The sequence below is a fragment of the Humulus lupulus genome, chromosome 8 (assembly GCF_963169125.1).
Source record: "Humulus lupulus chromosome 8, drHumLupu1.1, whole genome shotgun sequence".
NCBI classification, from domain to species: domain Eukaryota; kingdom Viridiplantae; phylum Streptophyta; class Magnoliopsida; order Rosales; family Cannabaceae; genus Humulus; species Humulus lupulus.
The window spans coordinates 49261117-49271601 of NC_084800.1; the positions used below are offsets into that span (position 1 = coordinate 49261117).

Here is a 10485-nt window from a genome sequence, read left to right on the forward strand (position 1 = left end):
GATTGATGATTGTGCTCTGTTATTGTGTTTTCTTGCTGGGCCTTGGCTCACGGATGCTACATGGTGTAGGTAAAGGCAAGGGTAGAGTGGACCAGTCCTGAGTGGTAGAGCTTTGAGGCTGAATGTACATAGTCAGCTGATTAGCCGCCACGGCCGAGGAGTAGTACAGGGCGGAGAAAGCCTAAATGTCTGTTTTGCCCTTAGAGTGGCTAGTAGCTGCACTTCTATCCTGAATTTTTGTAAACTGTCTTTTAAACGCTATTTCTTTTGGGATCCCATGTGCTAAAAGTTTAATTATATGAAATGCAACTTTTGTGACCAAAATCTTTTAACCCTAGTTCAATTATAGTTTTAGTAACACGTTTCTAACTAAATGACTTGATTAGCAAGTCTTGCACTTTTATAAATACACAGTGTAGCGGTCTTGGCTATCCAGGGCGTTACATTCTCATTAAACCCATTTCTGTGGTGCCATCCTAATGAAAACACAATAATCAAATTATGTCATAGTAATAATATTAGCATCATAAATTCAAATAACAAAATCTTACCCCACCAAACAGGCCACACAGCTCAGCATCACTGTTGTCATACAAATTAAAATCAAAACCAAAATCCCCATCACGAACTAATGATCTATCTTCATCAACGTATGTATCAACACTTTTGCAGTCCCACATAATTCGACTCGGCCTCACTCTATTTCGTTCAAAGAAGGAAGACAAATTGGACATAAGCATATGAAACTTTTAAACATTGCTCCCATTTCTAGATTTTATTGAAACATCACCATCTCCAAGTGATAATGACTCCTTAATTTCCCCACCAAAATCAAGCTCACGATCATCTAATTTAGAGGACCTCTCTCCTGAATCGTATCCATCATTCATCTTCTGACGATTAGAATTGTCAAACTTCGCTAACCCCTCAACCCCAAGATCACGATCATCTAATTTAGAGGACCCCTCTCCCAAATCGTATCCATCATTCATCTTCTGACTATTAGAATTTTCAAACTTCGCTAACCCCTCAACCACATCCTTACGATCATTCTAATCGAGGACCCATGTCCCAAATCAAAACCTACCTTCATCTTTAGCTTGCTGCAATCATCAAACTTCATTAACCCATCATTAAATGATACTACTTCATCCTTCAAAGTGTCCTCAAATTCATCCCTCTCATCTGGAATCACACCATTCTCACCACATGAAACATTGCAACAACCTTCTATAAACTTATTCCTTAATAATTCATAAACTTGAACATTAGGGAAAATGTAGGCAGAGTTACTCAAAGAAGGCTCATGGCGAGTTGACACTTTTGACTTTACTAGCTCCTCAAAGAATTCATCTAATGATCTTAACAGCAAATCATTTGACCTGCACGCATCTTTGACCTTATAGAAGCCATTTTCAAATGTAGCTCAAAAAACCCTTTCATCAAACCTAGCAGCTTCTCTGAATCCATCGTGAACTACACAAAACTATAATTCACATACCAAAATTAAAGTAGAAATTAATTTTCATAGAGAAAATTAGTAATAGCAAAAATAATTTAGTACTAGATAGAATTCAACAACGAAATAACTAAATCATATTACTATCAGCAACTAACCAAAATAATGAATGTGCTATGTACATTATAAATAACAACCACATGAAACCAAACCTATTACAATTAACCAAGAATCAATATAACAGGTTCTTTACTGGCTGATCGAGGGAGACACATTGCAACAGTTTTTATGATTTCCATTCCTATGATTTCTACCAATCTCCAAATCTCCAAAATTTAATTATCACTAATAAAATTAAATTATTCCACCTATCTCCTAACAAAATATAACGAATAAATGAAAAAAATTACAAACACAACTAATTACCCATTTTTACAAAGAATTTTAAAAGAATTGATAACTTCATTTTAGGGTCATTTTGGAAAGTATTTTTGTGGTAATCTTGAGTGTTTATGTGTGTTTTGCGCAAGATTACGCTTTTTTTTGTCTTTGTTGTAGGTTGGTGTGATGAATCACGAGAAAAATGCAAAAAGAAGTTAAATGGTGGGAAAACGAGGCTTTTGGCGGTTATTGGACTAAAAATGATACCAAGGATGCTTAAATGATGGGTTTTGATGAAGAGATGAGCTGAACGGTCAAATCTGGAAAAAAAATTAATTAAAGTCGCGACTTGGACTTATGAGTCGCGACTTAAGGTGAAGTCAGAGGCGCATATGTTTGCTGGAAAGAGTTAGTGTCGCGACTTGGGGTTACAAGTCGCGACTCAAGAGGGAAACAGAGGCTTAATTTAAGGGGAAAGTTAGACAAGGTCCGCGACTTGAAAATCTAAAGTCGCGACACCTGAAGCTATTATACGAGAAAAAAAGGCCAAAATAGACACGGGCCGCGACTCAAAAAAGGCCAAGTCGTAGCCTGCACAAGGAAAAACTCAGAATCTTTCTATCTAATTGAATTATGATATTCTTTTGATTTTTCTTCTCTATTCTAATATGTATAATGTGTAACGACCCGAATTTGCTAATAGGGCTTAGGGCCTTGATAAGTGTGCCTGGAGGGCAATAAATGAATTATTATGCTAATATATGAATTAATGTGAATACGTGTTAATGATGCATGTTTAGTTGAGTTAAATGTGCATGTGGGCCCCGTCTGGATATTAGGGGTATAAATGTGATAAATGCTATATATATGTGATATGTCTATGCAGCACGATCCGAGACAGTCCTGGGGAGCGGTTAGCCAGAAAGTCACAACAGGGTTGAGATTCTGACTCGAGACGAGTCGAGGGGTAATTTGGGTATTAGACGTGTTATGGGGTTATCGGGTTGTGAAAATAAATATTTGGAGATATATTTGAGGATAGAATGTCTAGGAGGGAATATTGGGGAAATTTACCATTTTGCCATCAGGGATGTTTTGGTACCCCGAGCCTTGAGGTAACCTTAAAGCTTAAGTTAAATAAAACAAAACTTAGAATTGTGTAGAGCATTTAGAAACCAACTCTTTCCTTTTCTCTCTCTCGAGGTGGTCTTTCTTCTCCTCTCCATTTGAATATTGGGAGAATTCTTGGTGAAATCAAGTTAAGGACTAAGGAGTTCAACTGGGATTTAGGGAGCTTGGAGCTTGGAGCATAAGGGGCTGGTTCTAAGGTTTAATCCAGCAAGGGTAAGCTTTAATTATAAAGATTATGTTTAGAATTGCAGCTAGTTTGTTAGAGTTTGCATGTTAGTTAAATTTGATTTGTTCTTGAGTGTTTTAGTTGAGTTTTGGAGCAGATTTTGATGGGTTTTGATGTTGATACTGAGCTGGAATGTTTGTGTTGATTATCTAGGATTATTAGCTTGGTTTTGGGTATAATTGGATTGATTCATGAGGTAAAAACAGGGTGTTTTTATGGTTTCGAGGGGCAAGGTCGCGGCTCTGTTCTTGGGGCGTCTGGAATTGGAGGCGCGCCGCGGCGCCCATTAGTAAGGGCCACGGCGCATGTGGGCTGTTTTGAGGCAGGGCCTCGGGTTGAGCTGGGGGCCGCGGCATGGGTTCTTAGGGTCGCGGCCCTTAGAGTATTTTTGTGTTCTAGAGGGGTTTTAGGCTCGGGAATTCGATGGTTAAGGCTCGAGATGGATTTTATCATCCAGATTGATAGAATTCAAGGTCCCGGAGGTTAGAGATATGGCTCAAAGTTATTTAATGGGTTAGAACTTGATGGATGGATATTGTTAATGTGTTGTGACTAGGGTTTCGGCAAGGCTCAAGTTAAAGGACTGTGCTCGGGACATCGATGCTCGGGGAGCTCGGGACTCAGGTAAGAAAACCCTTGTTCCCATAGAGCTTGTATGCAGGGCTGGGCCCAATGTGTTTGAATTGCAAGGCGTAGTCCTTTGATTGTATTTGCTAGTATTCTGTACTTGTTTATTATGCTATGAGTGCAATTATGTGAATGATCGGCAAGAGCCGGGAACGGTGTAGGCCGAGGTCGGCAGGGGCTGGGAACGACGTTAGGCACGTTGGGTGTAAGGCCGAGTACGGCAAAGGGCCGGGAGCAGCGTTGAGCATGTGGAGTGCGAGTTGCCAAGGCGAGTCCCTAAAAGGATACCTGGGATATCCTCACGATGTGGACCGCGAACCCAGGGCCTGGTAAAGCGCCTGGGATGGCTAGGCCGTATGTGTTTAGCCTATTGATGGCCAGTTTATATACTTGGTGTATTTTTTGCATATGTTATCTATTTTGGGTTTTCTTGCTGGGCTTTGGCTCACAGATGCTCTGTGGTGCAGGTAAGGGCAAGGAGAAAGCCAGCCAACCTTGAGTGTAGCAAGCATGAGCAGCGTGTACATGTTTGGCCAGCCTGGCTGCCACAGCCAGTGGATTTTGGGAGATGTTTGTAAATAAACCTAGATTTTTTCGTTTAGTCGACTTGGTTCAGTTTATATGTTGTAAATGTTTCTAAACTGTATTTTGGGATCCCAAGTGTTAAACTTTTATGATTTTCAATGAAATGGAATTATTTTTAAAGTTTTTCCTCGGTTTAAGGCTTAATTACACTGTTGACCTAAAACCTCGATTAGCGAGTTGAATGCACATTTTAAACTCACTTAGTAACGACTCTAAGGAAGTAGGGCGTTACATAATGTGTGTTTAATGCTAGTAAATACTTGACCACTATTTGCTTGATTTAATGATTTTGATTCAAAATTTGAAAGATGAGAATTGAATATGCTATCATTATATAGACATAGGTTGCATATTGGACGAAAGTACCTATATGACTTGTTTAGTAATTAGGTTTCCATGCTTAATGTCTTCTATATGTTTAAGTTTATCATAGAGATGTAGAAAACCTGCATATAGGCTAAGATCTTATATCTTGACAAAGAATAAGAATCAATTTATGTTAACCTGCTATTAGAATAGAAAGAAAGAAATCTAGAATTGATTAATACAATTAGTAGAATGAAAAGTTGTTGAAATTAACACCCTAGGTCTTTTTCATAGTGATTTAAATATTTTATTTATTTGTTTTTTGTTTAAAGTATTTTTCATATTTAAAATTAAATTCAAAAATCTAATTCTTAGCTACCAAATAGAAATTTAAAGAACAATTAGTGGTACTTGGAAGATAGTCTTCGAGGAAACGATACTTTACTTATCATATATTACTTGAATCGATTGCGTGCACTTGCGTATATACATATTTTCACGATCAAGTTTTTGGCGCTGTTGCCGGGGACTTAATTTCCAATATCATAGTTAATTGTTATTTGTTCTAATTTGGTATTTTTATATTTTTTATTTATTTTTATTGTTTAATATTTATTTGGATCAAGGTTATATTGTTTTTTAGGGATTGTTGGTATATGCGAGGAAGTAGACAAAAAAAAATCATACTAATAGATCTTGAAATTGTGAAAACGTTTAGAAAGAATCGCAAGATAAAGAAAAGGGTGGACTTTACCATGGCTGAGAACGCAGATAATGTTGTCAACAATAATGCAAATATGGGTAATGCAGCTGAAGCTGATCCACCATTAAGGAATTATGTACTCCCTAATTTTACGAGGATACACTCAAGCATTCGTCCTCCAACTGTTGAGGCTAATAATTTTGAGATCAAACCCTCAATTATTCAGATGGTGCAAAACTATGTACAATTTGGGGGGTTACCTAATGAGGATCCAAATCTACATATCACAAACTTTTTGGAGTTATGTGCAACATTTAAAATGAATGGGGTGAGTAATGATGTTGTATGATTGAGCCTATTCCCATTTTCACTAAGGGATAGAGTTAAGAGTATGTTAAATCCATTACAAGCCAATTCTATACTTACTTGGGAAGATTTGGCTCAGAAATTTCTTGGTTAATATTTTCCTCTGGCCAAGTCAGCCAGAATTAGAGGAGAGATTAACAACTTCCATCAAATGGATGGAGAGTCTTTGTATGATGCATGGGAATGATTTAAGGAATGGCAAAGGAAATGCCCACATCATGGAATAGAGAAGTGACTGTTAGTTCACACTTTTTACAATGGTTTGGGAGGAAATACAAGAACAATAATAGATGCAGCATCAAGAGGGGCGTTTATGAGAAAATGTGTGAATGAAGCGTACAAGCTGTTGGAAGAGATGGCTATGAATAATTATAATTGGCCTACTGAGCGAGATAATAAGAAAGTATTGGGAGTATTAGAAGTTGATCCAATAGCGCAATTGACCGCTCAAGTAGCATCTCTAACCAAACAACTACAGCAAATTAATCTCACCGCGCAAGCAATGTAAGTACAAAATGTCATGAGTTGTGAGATTTGTAGAGGACCTCATTCTTATGAACAATGTCTGAGCGCATTTAGTTGCTCAACAGATGTAAACTATATGCCCTTGGAATAGGCATAGGTTATAGGTAATTTTTCAAGATCTGCAACCAATACTTACTCAAATTCCTATATACCTGCCTGAAAAATCATCCTAATCTGTCTTGGAAAAATAATCAAGGGTTACAACCACAATATCCACAATACCCACCTCAACAACCACCTCATCAACCAACTTATGGATTACATGCTAGACCATATTATGATCCAAACCCATGCCCATCTCATCCACCACCTCCTCAAAGGAACCCACCAACAATTCAGCCATACCAATTAAATCAATTCATGACAGAGACAAGGTTTTCCATTAGAATTTTGGAGACACAAATAGGTCAATTGGCTCAATTTTTTTCTAGTAGACAACAAGGAAATTTTCCTAGTTCTACAGAGGTAAATCCTAAAGAACAATGTTAAGCAGTCACTTTAAGGAGTGGGACTAAGTATGATGGACCTACAGTAGAAGAGAAAGGAGAGAATACAGAGAAACAATAAGTTACTAGTTCGATTCAAGAGGAGGTTACTGAAGAACTTCCAAAACAAGAAAAACCAAAATATTTTGAGCCCACACCAAAAGTTCCATATCTTCAACGGTTTCGAAAGGCTAATCTTGACAAACAATTCTCCAAATTCCTTGAAGTATTTAAGAAACTTCATATTAACATCCCACTTGCAGAGGCTCTAGAACAAATGCCTAATTATGTGAAGTTTATGAAGGAGATATTGTCTAATAAGAGAAAAATTGAGGATTATGAAATTGTTGCATTAACTAAAGAGTGTAGTGCAATTATTCAAAAGAAGTTTCCCAAAAGTTAAGAGATCCGGGCCATTTTACTATACCCATCACTATTGGAAACTTTCATTGTGGGAAAGCTTTATGTGATTTAGGTGCAAGTATAAATTTAATGTCGCTGTCTGTATTTAAAAGACTTGGTTTAGGGGAAGCTATACTGTAACGACCCAAAATTACTATTAAGGCTTAAGGGCCTTGATTAGTGTGCCGGGGGGCATAATTGGTTTATGTGTGATTTAAATGATTTAATGCATGATTATGTGATAAGCATGCTTATATGATTATATGGATATGTGAGATGCATGATTATAAGTATTAGTATGCATGTCGGCCCTGTTTAGATTATAGGGGAATATCTGTAATTTTGGTTCATTGAGGGCATAAATGTGATTATTTGCGAAAAATTATTGAGACCACATTATTATGTGGATATATTTGCAGCATATGGCTCGAGACGGTCCTAGTGAGCGGTTTGGCGAAATAGTCACGGCAGGGATTTATACCCGGCTCGAGGGAGCCTGGGGGTATATTCGGGAATTTAGGAGATATATTGGAGGTTATTAGTCATTGGGTAAATAATTGGTGATTAACTTGATGACGGGATTTAAATGGTAAATATTAGGAACACTCGAGGAAGTAGTGGGAATCGGGAATAAATGACCATTCTACACCTACAATAAGTTATATGTTAGTTTTATTTGGGAGGGCATTATGGTCATTTCTAAGTTAAGGATACAATCAACTCTTTATGTTAGATTAATGCAGAAGGATATAGAACAATTAAGGAAAGACAAGAGGAAAAAGACTTCAGCTTGCTCTCTCTCTCTCCCTCGCGAATTCTCTCTCCCTTTCACCTTGGTGTTCATCCTTTTGGTTGTTGAAAAGGCTTGAAGTTTGGGAGAATTAGACAGAAAGTTAAGGAGAATTCAGCTGGTGTTGGAGCTGGAAGTTCAGAGGAGAAATCAGCTAAATTTGAGGTAAGAGCTTCAGTTTCATCTTTGAGTTTTGCTGAATGGTTTAAGTTGAATGTTAGGTTCTTGAGTATAAACTTAGTGATGAATTGGGTTGATGGTTTGAGTAGAAAATTCAGTGGTTACATTGTGATTCTTGTGGCTGAATTGAGGTGTTGATGTTTGTTTATGTTGCTGGGAATTATAGGGTAAACGTAGAGGAGATTATGGGTTTAAATTCGTGGTTGGTTTGTTGTGGAATTGAGGGGAAAATTCTGGGTAATTGGGTGAGTTCGTGGCTGAGAGAAGGAGGAGGAAACTCAAGTTTTCTCTGGGTTCACAGGGCGCATCGCGACCCAGCTTGGGGGCATCGCGACGCGTGTGGCCCTTCTGGCCTAGCCTGCTCTCTGTCTTGGGGGCGTGACGCGACTTGCCTGGCCAAGTTGCGACCCACCTCCCCTTGGGCATGAGAGCTTGCTCTCTGACTTGAGCCAAGTCGCAATTTGTTGAGCCAAGTCACGACCCGCCTGGGGGTTTTGAGCTTAGATATGTTCTTAGTGTTGTTAGGGCTCGGGGGTTTGAACCTAGGGGCTCGGGACAATTTCTACTACCCGATTTAGTAGAAATTGAAGTCCCGGAGCCTAGTTTTGCTACCTAAGTATTTTATTTCTGATTGGAAGTTGATAGATATCGATAATTCTTATGACTAGGTTTGTTGCCAAGGCTCGAGGCTAGGGATCATGCTCGGAGTCAGTTCACCTTCTCCGTTCGGAATCAAAGGTATGAAAACTGCACCCGGTTATGTGGTTATGTTGGGACTAAGAATTCCCTATACTTGTATGCAATGTCACATGATGGTATTATGCCATGTGTACATGAGATAAATGGCCTAAGAGTGTCGAAATTAATATTGGCGCACAAGGATGCGGCTCAGCCACTAGTAGCTGAGGTTAATTATACAAACGCTGAGCTTGGCCTAAGCGAGCCAGAGTCAGTGGGATAAACATAGGGTGCGGCCTAAGAGCGTCGACCCTGGATATTGTGTGATATGTTTACTGTTATTAATCTGATGATTATGGCATGTTTACTACTTGGATGATTGATTATTGGTTTGCATATTGATATCACTGATTATGTTAACAATATGGTCTGTTGAGTATCTGATTGACGATTTGTGAATTATTTGACTATTGATTGTTGATTATGCTCTATTGTATGGTTTTCTTGCTGGGCTTTGGCTCATGGGTGCTACGTGGTGCAGGTAAAGGCAAGGGTATGCTGGACCAACCCTGAATTGGAGAGCTCTGTGGGCGGAATGTACATAGTCGACTGCTCGGCCGAGGAATGATACATGGACAAGAGAACCTAAAATGCATATTTCTCCATTAGAGTGGCTTGTAGTTGTTTATAACCTTTGAGATTTTGTAAATTTTTCTTTAACCCTGTTTATTTTTTGGGATCCCATGTAACAAACACTTATTTAAATGAAAATTTATCTTTTATGACCAAAATCTTTTAACCTTAGTTCAGTAATGCTTTAGCAACACATTTTCAACTAAATGACTTGATTAGCCTGTCTTGTACCTTTATTAACACGGTCTTGGTTATCCAGGGCATTACATAGACCAACTACTGTTACTCTTCAATTAGCAAATCATTCTTTAACTCATCTCAGATGTATTATAGAAGATGTTCTAGTAAAGGTAGAAAAGTTCATTTTCCCAGCGGATTTTATTGAACTAGATATGGAGGAGGAGGAAGATGTGCCTATTATATTAGGACGACCATTTTTCGCCACTGGGAAAGCACTAATAAACGTTCAGAAAGGAGAATTAAGGCTTAGGGTGTAGCACCCACATTATTTTGATATAATATAGCCAAAAATCACATGATTGCATTGCAGTACATATCATATAGTTTGTATAATTTGAGCATATGCATATTCTTATAAGTGTTTTCATGTATAAGTATAAAAGTTGTGTATATGATGTCTATGTGTATGTTCAACATTATTAACCTTGTGACATTTGAGTTGTCTTTTATGGGTGTTTGATGTGCTCAAGATATAAGAAATGATGAAATATATGGACAAGGCATGAAATCAAGTGAGAAAAGTGAGATATAGAAGGCAAAAGATGTTAAGCGGTGAAAAATAGTACAATGTCGATTACTAGTATTTCGGTGTAAAATTGAGTATTAATGGATTTACCAAATATAATTGAGGTATGATTAATGTCTCATTGATGAGGTAAAAATGGTTTTAGAATCATTAGATCAAGTCTTGATGGGAGGTATACATAATTAGTGGTGTTGACGCAAAGTCAAAACGAGCTTAGCATAAGTGTGCTACGCTCAATCAGG

At 38.0% G+C, this 10485-nt stretch overlaps 1 non-coding gene across 1 annotated transcript; it reads right to left on the minus strand.

Annotated features, from left to right (window-relative positions):
- Positions 1 to 5902: 5902 nt before the first annotated feature.
- On the minus strand, positions 5903 to 6009 carry LOC133798888 (small nucleolar RNA R71). The gene has a single exon (XR_009876104.1). It is a non-coding gene; the product is annotated as a small nucleolar RNA R71 (small nucleolar RNA).
- Positions 6010 to 10485: the final 4476 nt, after the last annotated feature.